The sequence below is a fragment of the Lygodium microphyllum genome, chromosome 6 (assembly GCF_053477565.2).
Source record: "Lygodium microphyllum isolate KBCC chromosome 6, Lygodium_microphyllum_v1.1.10, whole genome shotgun sequence".
Lineage (NCBI taxonomy): Eukaryota > Viridiplantae > Streptophyta > Polypodiopsida > Schizaeales > Lygodiaceae > Lygodium > Lygodium microphyllum.
In genome coordinates, this window is record NC_141140.1 from 66699346 (window position 1) to 66715295 (window position 15950).

Consider the following 15950-nt stretch of genomic DNA (forward strand, 5'->3'; position numbering starts at 1 on the left):
AGAAGAAAAACAGGAAGCTAGAATGCTCCTGTTGCCACACAGACACCCTGTTGGCCCCTAAGTTAGACGCCCCTTGCGGTATTTCTTTATTTTTAAAAAGACGGAAAGTACAATGGGCTGTCTTTCACCTATTCTGGGAGAAATTTGGTAGCATAACAGTACAATTACTGACCCAAATCAAGTTGACCAGGAGGGAAAACTATGCCCAAGTTTGAAACTTCTGGTTGGAGTGCAGAACTGACCATTTCAGCCTGCTGTATTTACTGGTTCAGACCTGTTCTAAAACCTGTTTACAACTCTTACTGTTCCCTGTACTATTCAGCCCACTGTAATTACTGGTTCAGACCTGTTCTGACACCTGTTCTCAGCTCATATTGTTCCCTGCACTGTCCTGCATCATCTGGGCCAAATGCCCCTTGATTCTGACATCAATTGGGCTCTGAAATACCCTCTGAACAGTCCAGAATCAGTTCTGGTTTAGTGCTGTTTCAGACACTTGCTTGGTGAGGTTGCCACCCTCACCTGTTCCTACTTGTGGGCAGCAAACAACAGCTCCTGTTCCTAGAGAAAAGAGGCTCTTGCCTCATGCAAAAACAGCATATTCCACACAGCTGTACCTGAATCAAAAGAAAGGCCCTTGATTCTCCAGCATAACCATACGGTCAGGGAGAGAGAGAGAGAGTAGGAAGCAAGCCCAGCCCTCTGTGCACCATAGACAAGGTAGACCAGCTCTCAAGAGCTCTCCATCTGCAGCAATCCATCTCCCTTTTACCAAAAATGAGCCCCCCATGCATTGAAACTCGTTTTTGTGCTGCCCTCTCTCTCTCTTTTGGGAATTTATGCCCAAATTGTGACACATGGGATACATGTAACAATTTTCTTGTTTAAACCTTTCAGTCTAAAATTCTCCATCCTCGGTTCAAAATTTGACCTCGGCACAGACCAGAGGATTAATCCTCGTACAAAAACGAAGATAATGACACGAACAGATTCTGAGGTCCAAAATTAGTAACTCCCTAAATTTTAGGAGTAGCTTCCATTACATCCCCACTAGTCTTTTGACAATCTTTGCTGACTATGGCTACATTAAAAAATTTACAATGTAGCTCAACTGAAAGTGAATTTCCACTGTTGACCCCACATGGACTAATCTCTTGAAGATTTGTCCATCTTCACTTTGAACTAGTCTCTTCCAGGCTAGTTCTTCAACACACTTATCCATATACACTTTCACAAGTCTCTTCCAAGCTTGTTAATCTACAGTGCCATCAGTCTCTTCCAAACTTGTACTGGACCTTAACTGTCCAGTATTGACTCACTAGACATTCCTATCTGTTTCACATACTGGCCATGCAACTCAGGCTTAGATTTCAAGAGGGATCCTTCCAAAAAGAAGAACCAAATAAAATATGTAATAAAGAAATCAACAAAAAGGTAATAGTTGTCACAGTCTTGTGACACGAACACTTGGTTTGCAAGCTGAAAAAGGCTTTATATGGTTTGAAACAAGCTCCTAGAGCTTGGTATGCAAAGATAGATAATTTTTTGCTTAGCCAAGGGTTCATAAACAGTTCATCTGAGTCTACTTTTTACGTATGTAAAGAGGGGGGATCCATACTGATCATTTGTCTATATGTTGATGATCTCTTGCTTACAAGGATAGATGCTAATCAAATTTCAGCATTCAAACAAAATTTGCAGCAAACATTTGACATGTCAAACTTGGGGTCTTTGCATTATTACTTGGGCATTCAGTTCATACATGATGCTAGAGGTATTGGTTCATCACAGTCAAGATACATTGGTAAACTTCTGGAGAAGTTTGGGTTACAGGATTACAAGCTAGTTTGTACATCAATGGAACCTAGACTTAAGCTGTCATTACGTGATGACAGTAATCTGTTTGATATACACACATATGCTCCAGCAGTTGGATGCCTTATCTACCTATGCAACACTAGGCGGGACATACAGTTTGCAGTTTCAGCCCTAAACAGATATATGTATCAGCCACGCATGTCATATTGGCAAGCTGCTAAATGTATCTTTCGTTACTTGCAGGGTACTAGATCTCTTGGATTGCTTTATGCCAAGGGGAACCACTGCAGTTACATGCTTACAGTGATTCTGATTGGGTTGGTGATTATGATTCGCGTCACTCTACTAGTGGCAATTGTTTCTTTCTTGGCTCATCTTGTGTATCTTGGTAGCAAAAAAACAATCCATTCTTGCCACATCGTCAAGTGAAGCTAAATACAAGGCAAGTTTCACTACCACAGTTGAATGCGTATGGATTAGACGCTTGCTAGCTGATCTGGACATATATGTTAGGGAGCCTACTCCTTTGTTCACTAACAGTCAGCGTGCCATTGCAGTTGCACGGAACCCAGTGTTTCATGTACACACGAAACACATTGAGATACATTATCACTTTGTCAGAGAGAGGCTACACGCGAGTGATATTAGCCTTGTCTATTGTCCTACCACCAATAATGTGGCAGACATCTTCACCAAAGCTCTTCCTCGTGACAAATTTGAAGCATTTTGCAATGCTTTAAATTTGATCTCCTTTGATGGCGGATGATCCTTGTACTCTTGATCACTCTACACTCCAAGGGGTTTTGTTGGGTTTTCTCAATTATGCCTCACTTACGCCTACGTTCACATAGGAGTGTCAAAGATCAATAGGACACTGGGTACTTTTTACTCTCGATATGAGAGGTTTTTTCCCCCAAAATCATTGTCTTATTTCGTATGTGTTTATGTCACACACTTACGGGCACTTATTGTGTTCGGGTGTGAACACCCCCTACAACCTTAAGATTTAAGGGTTGTACTTTGTACTTTCAGATTACACTCTTTCAGTCTATTGCATTGGGTGTCGTGCTTCACTCTCACATTGTCTACTATACTCTAAGCTAAGCTTCGCGATCCTCTCTCAATCTCACACATATGACCCCTATCCGAGACATTTTTATCTTCCAAGCCCCTACAGCAGGGAATGTTGTATGTGGGAAGAACTCCTCGATCAAAATCCATGGTCTAGGTTGCATCAAGTTTGATACTAATGAGGACTGGGATCTCCCTTCGCTGGGTGATGTATTCTATGTCCCTCAAGTTGGGGTGGGCTTATTGTCTGCTTAGCCGTTCTTCCGATTGGGACAAGCAAATTTCTTTACAACAACCACTTTTGAGGTCATTGACTCTCAGACTAGTTTAGTGATTGCTTGTGACGAGGCACAGCCTAGTGGCTTCTACATGATAACCCAATTCCTTTCCTAGGCAACAACTGAGGACTTAGTGGTCCATTGATTCACTATATGAACTATCACATCGTCAAATGATTAAGGGCCTTTCATGCCTTAAACTGTCCAAGAACATCAGTCCAACATGTCAGCTAGGGAAGCAACACCACACTCCATTCCCTCAGTAGACCACACATAGAGTTGATGCGCCTCTTAGAATGATTCATGTTGATCTACATGGGCTGCCATCCATTGCCGCTCTTAATGGTACGTTGTACTTTTTTTTAAATAATGAATGACTATTCTAGATACATGTGGATGTACTTTCTAAAGCACTAATCTGACGCATTCACCTACTATCCAACATGGGTATTGCTTGTGCATAAGTGTTGTCTAGGATGTATAAGGAGTGATTCTCAAAGTGAGTTTATCTCCCACGAGTTCATCGAGTTTCTACATGAGCATGGCATTTCTCGCCATCTCACTTCTACCAAATTCCTCTCTCAAAATGAAGTCATAAAGTATAGGAACCAGATTGTGATAAACATGGCACGCTCTATGTTGTTTGTTGCAAAGCCTTTTGAGCACCTTTAGGTCGAAATCGTTAACACTTCAGTGTACATCCTCAATTAGTACCGCGACTGTGGTGGTTCCTCAGACAATCCCCTTTAAGGCATTTTTTAACACTCGGCTCATCATTTGCCACTTCAAAGTCTTCAAATGTCATGTTTATATGTGTGCTCCTAATGATAAGATGAAAATGCTTACTCCCCAAGCTGATCTCTTGATTTTTATTGGCTACTCTTCCGAGGCAAAAGCCTATTAATTGTTCGATCCTTGAACAAAGATCCTCAAACAAACAAGGTGATTGTCCAAAGACATGTCATTTTTTATGAGAGAGATATTGTATATAGGTAATGAGAAGATAGACTCGTTCCGCCAAGGAAAGTTAGGGTATTGGTGTTCCTCTTCCAATCACCAGTTATATGTCCACAACTCAATTGGAGGGCATGCATTGTTCCTACTTTATGTGGATGATCTTATCTTGATAGATAACCATGCCCAGAAGATCAAGCAGATGAAGGAGGTACTACATGCAATGTTTGAGATGACATATATGGGCCGTCTCTATTACTTTTTAGGTCATGATATTTGGCAAACTTCGAGGTCGATTTTTATCTCCCAGAAACAATAGGTGCAAGACCTTTTGGCCACATTTTAGATGGAGGAATGTAAGGCCATTTCTACTCCTATGGATCCTAACTAAAAGGCTACGGCCAATTCAGGTTTCCCAATGGAAAATGCTTTCCATTACAGGCAGTTGATTGGGTCCTTGATATGGCTTCTTAACACTCACGTTGATTTGTGCTTTCCTATCAATTTGTTTGCTAGGTTCATGAGTGAGCCCAAGGTGGTTCATTGGAAGGTTACTATCACGATTTTGTGGTTCCTGAGAGGAACCCCCGATCTTGGTATTTATTATCCAGTAGATACTGGAGATTCAGGTTTGGTTCTTGCAAGCTGGACGGATTCAAATTGGTAAGAGATATTGATCAATGGAGGCCAATGACAAGATATTGGTTTACTTTGGGTGTAATATCAATCCATACTTTGCCATACGATTGTGTTTATTATCTACAAATGAATATTTGTTTACATGGTATCAAAGCTAGGTACTCTCTGATGAAACCTAGGCCTTGGATCAAAAAGCTCAACATAAAAAACATGAACTATCATAGAAAAGATGACTTTGAGCACTTCCTCACCACTTCAATTTCTAGAACCTTCAATGTCGAGAACCAAGCATGAGTGGGCTTCATAGCTTGCCCAACGAGGTTCCAACACTCATGGAGAGACATCTAACTATCATGGTGTTTATAGACTCTCCAAGATCTCAAGGGCTGAGTATAATTTTATCCTTATGCATCGACCCCCATGACAATTGGAAGGTAACCTTGTTTATTCACCCTTAGATTCTGCACACAAGTCTAATAATTTTTCAAGAAGGATGAAACTATTAGCAATCATGTATGTCTTGTGTGGTCATCTCTTCCCTGTGAGCCTTAATCCAAGTCAAACAAGGACATTAGGAGCTTTGACATTGTATTTGTCTGTCATTTTATGTGTTTTAGACATTTAAGATGGAGGACACATTAGTACATTTCTTTATGGGCACTTTTGGCTATCTTAGGTGCCCTAATTTGGGCCTGGTCACTTGATTACCAGTTGTGGTCCCAATTTTCCTATATATAGGCGATCTACCCTCCCACTCTCATTATCCATCATCGATCCTTCGTGATTAGCCAGCCCTTCTAATTCCCTCACCCCCTTGCTACCATATGGCACCCACACTAACCCATAGAGCTACGTGTCAGGGTTGACCGTTGCAGCATTGTACCTTTAGCCATTGCAGTCACATTATTTCTTCTTCTTATTTTTCGTAATAGGTGACTATTTTTGTTGGAAATCAGCTAGGGATGTGCAGTAGCAATTCGAGGAGAGAGTGAGAGTGACAACGAGAGTCAGAGGCGGAGAGTGAAAGTACGATAAGATTTTTGGTGTACCAACGATGTGTTGGTACACAAAGAATAAAATGTATTTATACTTAGGGCATATTAAGGGTGCATTCACATATACAACTGAATAGTGTGTGTATGTGTACTATACACGGAGGTCAAACGGGCCTTTATCCCAACAACCTTCCACTTAAAGGTCCGAAGTGAACCTCTAACCAACTCCCACTAGTCATATGCAATGCTCATGCTCAGCTTTACTTAGACTTTAGTGAGAACATCTGCAGTGTTGTCCTGTGTTTTGATCTTGGTCAATGCGATTAGACCATCTTCCAGAATCTGTCTAATGAAGTGATATCACACATCTATATGCTTTGTGCATGAATGATACAAGGCATTCTTAGCCGCATACATAGCACTCTGGCTATCACATCCCAAAATTGCAATACCCATAGACATGCCGAGATCCTTTGCAAGTCTGCTCAACCATATAGCTTCCTTAGAAGCTTCAGTAGCTGATATGTATTCAGATTTAGTAGTACTCAGTGCGAAGATGTTCTGCAACCTGGAACACCAAGAAACAGCCCCACCAAAAACTGTAAAAACATACCCGCTACTGGACCTACGAGTGTCCCAACTCACCTACCATGTCTGCATCACAATAACCTTGCAAACTAAGTGCACCCTGCCCATAGCAAATACACTTTCTTTGAGTATCCTTTAGGTATCGAAGAATACACTTGACAGCCTCCCAATGTGCTTTGCCAGGATTTGACATCAACCTGCTAACAACTCCCACTACATAAGCAATGTTTGGACGAGTCACAACCATAGCATACATAAGAGAGACACAAGCTAATGCATAAGAGACTCCCTTCATAGCATTTGCTTCCACGCCATATTTTGGGCTGTTGGCTTTACTAAGCTTAAGGTAAGGAGGTAAAGGTACCCCAAAAGGCTTAGCTTCAGCCATGTTAAATCTGTCCAATACCTTTTCAATATACTTCTCCTAAGATAAAAACAGCAATTTCCGCATTCTATCTCTGTAAATCCTCATGCCCAAAATATGCTTTGCATTCCCCAAATCTTTCATGGAGAAGGCTGATTTTGTTGGGAATAAAGGCCTCGTGCCTTTAAATGTGCTTGGGTGTGAACACACCCTTAGCACTTGTACTTACACATATATATATCTATCTAAAAACCTAAAGATATACACTCATCATTGTACCTAAAAAAACGTGCACACTCTCTTCTTTGCTATCATCCACTCACTCTCTGTCTTTCGCTGCACGTAACGACTGACTATCTCAATCTTCGTGCCTAACCTGTCACTACAAACTGGTATCAGAGCTGCAGTTAAGGAGTTCGTACTTCTCGAAGTTCGTACTTCTTGGAGTTCGAGCAGGAGCTAACAAGCAGGCGTGTAGGTCGTGAGGTCGTTTTTTGACTTGGCAAGCAAGCCAGAGGCACTCTGTTGCAACAGTTGACGAACGACATGCGACCAGGTTTGAAGACACGCTGTAAGCAACCCCAGAAGACACCCCAAATGACAAGTTGCGCACGACTAGGACCAGACGAAACATGGCTGGAGGCGCAAGTCAAACAACGTTATTTCTGGTCAGACGCAGGTCACGCGATCAGGTGACACGCTATGACATCATTTTTTGTTAAACAAGGGTCACGCAATTAGGCGATGGGCTGGCGGCTGTAAATGGGAAAGATTTGTCATTTTTTCCTTTGCAAAAATTTTACTTTTTTTTTCAAAGGTTCCTTGCAAGCAAGCCCTTTGCTCACTGACGGGCATTCGTGCGCATAAACACAAAACTCAGATCTGTGCAACTTTGCATCCGAAAAATTGGGGCTTTTCCTAGATTTGGGAATCTTAACGCAGAAGTGGACAATCTAACTCAGAAATTATAAAGTAGATGCATATTTTCCCGAGAATTTTGAGGCTTTTTATATTTTAGTAAAATTCTTTCAATTTCAATAAAATTAGTACACACAGGACTTGGAAAATTTGGGGATTTTTCCAGATTTGGTGCGAGCACGATGCAATAGTGATATCTGTCTCAAAAATTGCAAGAATTTGTGACATTTAGTCCCCGACATTTGGGACTTTTAATGTGCATGCACAAATTGCACTGAAATTTACCCAATTTTTCAACATTGATGCACATTGGACCCCATGCAATTTGGGGTTTTTGCAGTTTGGGCAAAATAGGTGCAGCATTTGGTCATTTTATGTACATGCAGGTTGAATTCCACACAATTTGGGCATCAACACTTAGTAAAATTTGGAGGTTTTGCTGAAATTGCTCTATTTTGGCAAAATTGGCTTCTTCTATGCATAACAGAGAAAATGCAAATATGTAGTTGATGCTTTGAGCATAAAATTTTGGGGCTTTTGACCGTTCGTGTCAAATTTTATGCCCGTGGGTACATGTACAACAGAAATTGCAGCTAAAATTTTGGGATTTCTCATGTAATGTGATGTATATGCCCTTGGAACAACTGTAATCAGTTGTGGAATGTTATAGCACATGGTTTGGTGCTTCTGAAAATTTAATTACAGATCTGAAATATATGCTTCTACGTGGTCATTTATTGCTGGTTGGTATTTGTATCTTCATCACTCGGGTGACAATTTGGGCCTGCATTTGCTGATTTTTTTGGTCACATTTGGGCTGAGAATCATGGCTGGCAGCAGTGACAGCAGTAATCTCATGCACATAAAGAAGCTTGAAGAAGCACATAACTTTGCAGTTTCGCAAAAACAATGCTACAATATCCTGTTGCAAAAGAAGCAGGCAAAGCCGATCAAAACACAAGGGGCAAAGCCCGCAGATATCGAACAGGACGATTGGGATGAGTTAAATGAGCTTGCACGCTCAACCATCGAGCTATAGATTTCTGATGCCTTGCTGTTTAACATTGAAGGTTTTGGATTCTGCATATGCTATATGGACTCGACTAGAAGAACTGTATGCATAGAAGAGTACTACAAGCAAAGTGTATTGGCTGAAAAAGTTTATGGATTTGCGTATGAAAGAGGGTAAAGCAATGTCTACTCACTTGAGTGAGTTTAACTCTATTTTCAGCCAACTGGTTGCCTTGAAATTCTTGATTGATGAAGAATTTAAGGCTATTTTCTTGCTTTGCACTCTACTAGAGAGTTAGGATACATTCAGGACTGCTATGAGCAATTCTAATGTGATCCTCTTGTATGCTGATGTATAGAGTGCTCTACTCATGGAAGAAATGAATCAGCAGAACAATGCATCCAGTAAGTCTTCCATTGCTTTGCATACTAGGGGCAGGAAAATCTAATAGCAAGGGACACAGTAAATCACATGGCAAAGATGTTGAATGCTATCATTTTGGCAAGACGGGTCACTTTAAACGTGACTGCTACAAATGAAAGAAAGAAAAAGGAAAGGGAAAGAAGACAGATGATAGCAAGGAAGAGAAGAAAGACAATCAACCTAAAAAGAGCAATGTAAAAATTGAAGAGGTGAATGTAGTCACTCATGACACTGATAGTGGAAGTGACGTACTTTTGGTCTCTTCACACTTTGGTGCACATGCTTTACTTGCAGATACAGATGATGACATGCATACCTGGATTCTCGATTCAGGTACTTCCTTTCATGTCACCCCTCATTGTGAGTGGTTCTCTGACTATACAGGGGGTCAACACGGTGTTGTCCATCTTGGGGACAACTATGCATGTGACATTGTAGGTATTGGCAGTGTGCAATTGCAGTTTCATCATGGCTCTCTCTTCACACTTCAGCATGTACGGCATGTACCTCAGCTCAAGAAGAGCTTGATTAGTACACCGCAGCTAGATGATGATGATGGTTTTCCTTACCTCCTTGGGTGATGGAAAATGGAAGATCTGTAAGAGATCTAGAGTGATTGTCAGACGTTGCAAGAGTGATACTTTGTATCCACTTCATGTATCTAGTATGCGTGACCATGTTGTTGCCGTGATCGAGCACCCAAGCGTTTCTTTATGGCATGGCCGGTTGGGACACATGAGTCAAACAGGAATGAAAGTGCTTTCTCGTTTGGGTTACTTCCTTGTCTTCGTTATGCTGATTTTGAGCATTGTGATCATTGTATTTCTGACAAACATGCACAGACGTCTCATAAAAAGTCTCTTTCACTAAAATCTTCTCCTCTAAAGTTAGTATGTTCAAATGTATGTCAGATGCCAGGATTATCTTTAGGGGGAAAGAAATATTTTGTCACCTTTGTCGATGATGCTATACGAAAGATATGGGTTTATCCTATTTGTAGCAAGGATGAAGTGCTTGACAAGTTTAAAAATTTCTTGGCATTGGCTGAAAATCAGACAAATAAGACACTTAAGTGTCTTCGCTTTGACAATGGTAGGGAATATATGTCCAAGGCCTTTCAGGCATTTTGTGACAACAAAGAAATAAAGAGGAAGCTCACTGCCCCTCATAATCCACCCCAAAATGGAGTTGCAAAGCGTATGAATTGGACCATACAAGATAAGGTCCGTACAATGCTGTCTCGTACTGCATTACCCCATGGTTTTGGGGCAGAGGCTGTTATGACAGCCGTTCACTTAATTAATCGATCACCAAACAGGTCTTTGTGGGGGGGAGGGGGGAATTCCCCAAGAAGCATGGTTGGGCAAGCCACCTTCATATGCTCATTTGAAAGTGTTTGGCTGCGAGGCTTTTATGCACATTCGTAAAGAAAAACACAGCAAACTTGAGCCAAAGTCCTGTACATGCATTTTCCTAGGATATGGTGACGAGGGTGAAATGGGATATAGATTGTGGGATCCCGAGAAAAGGAAAGTAGTACGCAGCAATGGCGTTATCTTCTGAGAAGATCGCATGCATAAACATTCTGAAAAGACTCAGGAGGTCCGTAGGGTTGTATTTCGGGAAGAAATATCTTTTAGACAACAAAATGTGCCCGCTGTACAACAGCAAATACTTGCTGTAAATGAACCTATATATGCAGAAAATGATACTAGAAATGATCAGCCAGCTATTGCCCATGATAATGAGCCACTACATGTGCAGGAATAGCCAGGACAGCAAGCTGTTAATGCTGATTTGCAGGCTGAAATGCCAGGACAGTATGGTGAAAATGGAAATTTGCAGGAACAGCCAACAAACAATGACCATTGGGTTAGGAGATCATCTAGGGCTACTAGACAACCTGACATATTTGTTCCTGGTGCAAACAATGTGGCTAATTATGTCATGTTGACCGACTGTGGTGAACCGTCTTGCTTCAAGGAAGCAATGGACAGACAGGACAGCAAGAAATGGTATAAAGCCATGTTGTCAAAGATGGAATCTCTTGAGAAAAATGGCACTTGGGACCTAGTGCAGTTGCCTAAAAGGCAGAAAATACTTCCATGCAAATGGGTTTACAAGATGAAGGTCACTTCTGATTCCTCACCAAAGTACAAAGCAAGATTGGTTGCAAAGGGGTACAAGCAGGAGCAAGGAATTGACTTTGATGAGATTTTCTCTCCTCTAGTCAAGATGACTACATTGAGAACCATTTTGGGCTTAGTTTGCAGGTGAAGATACGGAGCTCATACACATGGATGTAAAGACTGTGTTTTACATGGTGATCTGCATGAAGGCATATATATGCAGCAGCCTGAAGGGTTTGTGGAAAAAGGGAAAGAAAAGATGGTATGCAAACTCAAAAGGAGTTTGTATGGGCTGAAACAAGCACCAAGAGAAGGGTATCATAAGTTTGATACATTCATGCAATCTCAAGGCTTTCATAGAAGTCAAGTAGATCACTACTTGTACACCAAGAAGGCAGCAAATGGTAGCCTGATTATCTTGGTTTTGTATGTTGATGACATGCTGCTTGCTAGCAAGGATACTCATGCCTTGGAATCACTGAAGCAAAGTCTTCATGGCAGCTTTGACATGAAGGATTTTGGTGACGCAAATCACATTTTCGGCATGCGAATACTCAGAGATAGGTTGACAGGCTTACTCTATCTATCTCAGCAGGGGTATATCTCCAAGGTTTTGCAGCGTTTCAATATGGAGGGAGGTAAAACAATTGGGGTTCCATTGCCTCCATATGTAAAACTCAGTGCAGAGGACAGCCCTACATCTAATGATGAGAAGGCTGAAATGGCCAAGATACCATATGCTTCAGTTGTTGGCAGTTTGATGTATGCTATGGTTGCTACACGCCCTAACATTGCCTTTGCAGTGGGAGTGGTTAGCAGATACATGGCAACCCCTGGCAAGAAGCATTGGGATGCAGTGAAAGATATTATGAGATACATTAAAGGCACAAAGGAGTTGTGCATCTGCTTTCGAAAGCAGAAGGCATCTGTTGTTGGCTTTACGGATGCAGACTATGCTGGTTATGTGGATTGCAGGAAGTCCACTTCTGGATATGTGTTAACTTTCACAGGAGGAGCAGACTCTTGGATCTCCAGGCTACAAAAGTGTGTTGCATTGTCTACTACAGAGGCAGAGTATGTGGCTGCCACTGAGGCATGCAAGGAGGCTTTATGGCTTTCACGTCTGGTGGGAGAGCTTGGCATTACAAAGTTACATATTCTCCATTGTGATAGTCAGAGTGCTATCATGCTAGCACGGAATCCTGTCTTTCATGCAAAGACAAAGCACATACAGGTGAAGTACCACTTCATTAGAGATATACTTGATAGCAAGAGCATTGAGCTTGTCAAAGGGCATACAGATGATAACCCTGCAGACCTTCTCACGAAGGGTCTTCTAGCAGAGCGGTTTACTCATTGCTGACAGATGATGGGAGTTGAATAGATATATCTATTTCAGCTTTGTAGATACCTAGACTTAGCTGATTTTTTTCTCCTCTTAAGGCACATTGCCTTTAGGTGGGAGGTTGTTGAGAATAAAGACCTCGTGCCTTTAAATGTGCTCGCGTGTGAACACACCCTTAGCACTTGTACTTACACACACACACACACACACACACATATATATATATCTAAAAACCTAAAGGTACACACTCGTCATTGTACCTAAAAAAACGTGCACGCTCTTTGCTTTGCTCTCACCCACTCACTCTCTCTGTCTCTCATTGCACGTAATGACTGACTGTCTCGATCTTCGTGCCTGACCCGTCACTACAAATTTCAACCGATTTTGTAGAGCATCTAAGCTAGTCTTTCTTTTCCCAACTAGCAACATATCATCCACATAAAAAACAAGTATGGTGTGGCTGCCATCTGTATCCTCTTTCATATACAAACAATGATTTGCATGGCTATGTGTAAACCCATGAGATAGCATAAAAGTGTCAAACTTTTTATACCATTGCGGTGGTGCTTGCTTCAGCCCATATAAGCTGCATTTTAGTTTACACACCATTTGTTCTACAAAGCCCTCAGGCTATTTCATGTAGATTTCCTCATCAATGTCACCATGCAAAAAAGTTGTTTTTACATCCTTTGGTATAGCTCTAAGTCCAAAACAACAGTGAGAGCAAAAAGCACATGTAGAGTGGTCATCTTCACAACAGGTGAGAAGACCTCTTGGAAGTCAATCCCTTCCTTCTATGCATACCCTTTAGCAACCTGTCTTGCCTTCTACTTGGGTTTCCCATCAACTGTCTTTACTTTGTAAACCCATTTGTTTGGAAAAGGCTTCCTTCCTTTGGGCAACCACACAAGATTCCGAGTATCATTAGCATACAGAGATTTAATTTCTTCCTACATAGCTAGCTCCCACTTACTACTAAATTGGTATGACTTGGCCTCTTTGTATGTAAGAGGCTCACCCTCATCTCTAAGCATCACATAATGCAAGGAGGGGTCAAACATGTGCAGTTGCTTTCTTACGCGTATAGACCTACATACCCAATGATCAACATTTTCAGGAACTAGGTCTACATCTAGAGGTATGGCATCTTCAGCATTTATTGGTTGCTGTAAGCCATTTTCAGCATGTTGTTCATGATATACAACACCTTCATTTTCATTCTAGCGCCTGCATTTTCATAATCATCAAGTCTCTCTTATTGTCCATGACCTCCTTGTGCTCCTATTTGCTATCCATCATCTCGCTCAAAAATAACCAGCTAATCATCAATTTCAGCCTGTGGTACAGCACCATGAGGCTCATTTTCTGAAGTAATAGGTGGCTGCAAATTCTGAAATTTGACATTTTTCATATCTTCATTAGAGGCTAAAGTACCTTTCAACAATTTTGCCTCATTAAACACAACATTACGGCTATGAATAATTTTCTTGGACTGAGGTAACCACACTCTGTAGCCAAATTCACCCTCATCACCATAGCCCATGAAAATGCCTTTGGTGGATTTTGGGTCAAATTTGTTCCTCAGCTCATCTCTAATATGCACAAAAGCATCACAGCCAAATATGCGTAAATGGTCATATGAGGCCGATTTGCCAGACCAAACCTCCTCAGGGATGCCATTATTTAAGGACCTGTTTGGAGAGTGGTTGCAAATGTGAACCACGGTTTTAAATGCCTCTCCCCGAAATTCATGAGGGAGATTAGCAGCGGACAGCATGCACCGCACTCTTTCACATAAAGTCCTATTATATCTTTCAGCCACCCCATTTAAAGAAGGGATGTAAGGAGCTGTAAGCTCCCTCTTAATACCATGCAAGTCACAAAAGGACTTGAATTCAATAGATGTGAACTCACCCCTATTATCAGTTCTCAAGCATTCAATAGATGTGAGCTCACCCCCATTATCAGGACTTGAATTCAATAGATGTGAATTCACCCCCATTATCAGTTCTCAAGCATTTCATCTTTCTACCTATTTGAGTGGTCACAAATGCATGAAAAGTTTTAAAAACAGTAAACACTACACTTTTCTTTTTCAACAGGTATACCTAAATCTTTTTGGAACACTCATCAATATAGGAGACAAAATATGCAGCACCCCACCAAACGATTTCACGGGCATACTACATACATCAGAATGCACTAAGTCCAAGACATTGGACTTACGAGAGACACCAGAGTAAAAGGAAATTTTTATTTGCTTTCCAAACTAACACTCATTACCAAAATCGTTCAGAGCCTTTTCCTTCAACCTTCTTCAAAGAGGTAAGAACATCAAGTCCTTTCTAGCTCATATGGCCTACTCTCTTATGCCATAACTCCAAATGACATCGAATTTCAACAACTGCAAGAAACTTGTCATTCAAGGCTTTACAATGCAAACAATACAAAGTGCCCTTCTTGGTTCCTTTTCCAATGAGCATGGAACCCTTTTTCACTTTCCACAATCCACCACCAAACATGTGGTGTAGCCATGCAAGTCAAGCTGACCAACAGACAATAAACTCTTTTTAATGCCACGCACATATCTGATATCTTTCAACACAAGCTCTTGACCATTGTCTAAAGACAAGTGTACGGTGCCAATCCCATCAATGGTGCAAGCATGATTATTTCCAAGGTACACCTTTCCATAACTGTCTGCATTGAACATAGTAAAACACTCCAAGCAAGGAGTTACATGGAAAGAGGCACTAGAGTCTACAATCCAAGTTTGAGTGACACCATCATCAACTGATAAGAGTGCATCAATCACATCAGCCTTGGTAATCTGCATATCCTGCATGTGACATACAAGGGCATCATAATCAACTGTACATAATATATCAACCTCTGTATCTGAAAGCTCTTCTATGACCACGCTAGAGGCCGCATTGGCCTTCTCTTTGCCTTTGGTTGTCTCCGATGCGTCTGCCCTTTCTTCCTTCTTTTTATCTCATGCATTCTTCTTTCTCTCTTGTTCCTTCTTATAATACCTGCAATCAGGTTTCTTATGGCCCTTCCGACCACAGTGATAGCAAGTAATGTCACTCTTATTCTTTCCTTTGTCTTGCTCCTGTTTCTGTGTCTTGCATTTGCATTTTTCTTTTCAGCTCTACCTCTTACATTATAAGCTGAGTTGCTGCCTTCTCCACTAGACATACGTCTAATTTCTTCATTCAAGATAGAACCCCTCACCCAATCATATGAGAGATTGGGGTTATTGCTGAGTGAAACCACTAAGGTTTCCCAAGAGTTAGGCAATGTCGTGATCAAAAAGATCGCCCTCAACTTATCATCAAAGTCCAAATTTGCATCCTTGAGCTGATTTAAAATGCCTATAAATACACTCAAATGCTTAGCTGCAGGCTTTGACT

General features: G+C 41.2%; 1 protein-coding gene across 10 annotated transcripts in view; it reads right to left on the minus strand.

Annotated features, from left to right (window-relative positions):
• LOC148034644 (SPX domain-containing membrane protein OsI_08463-like) overlaps window positions 1-15950 on the minus strand; it is a 203071-nt gene that overhangs the window by 114956 nt on the left and 72165 nt on the right. The window lies entirely within an intron of this gene.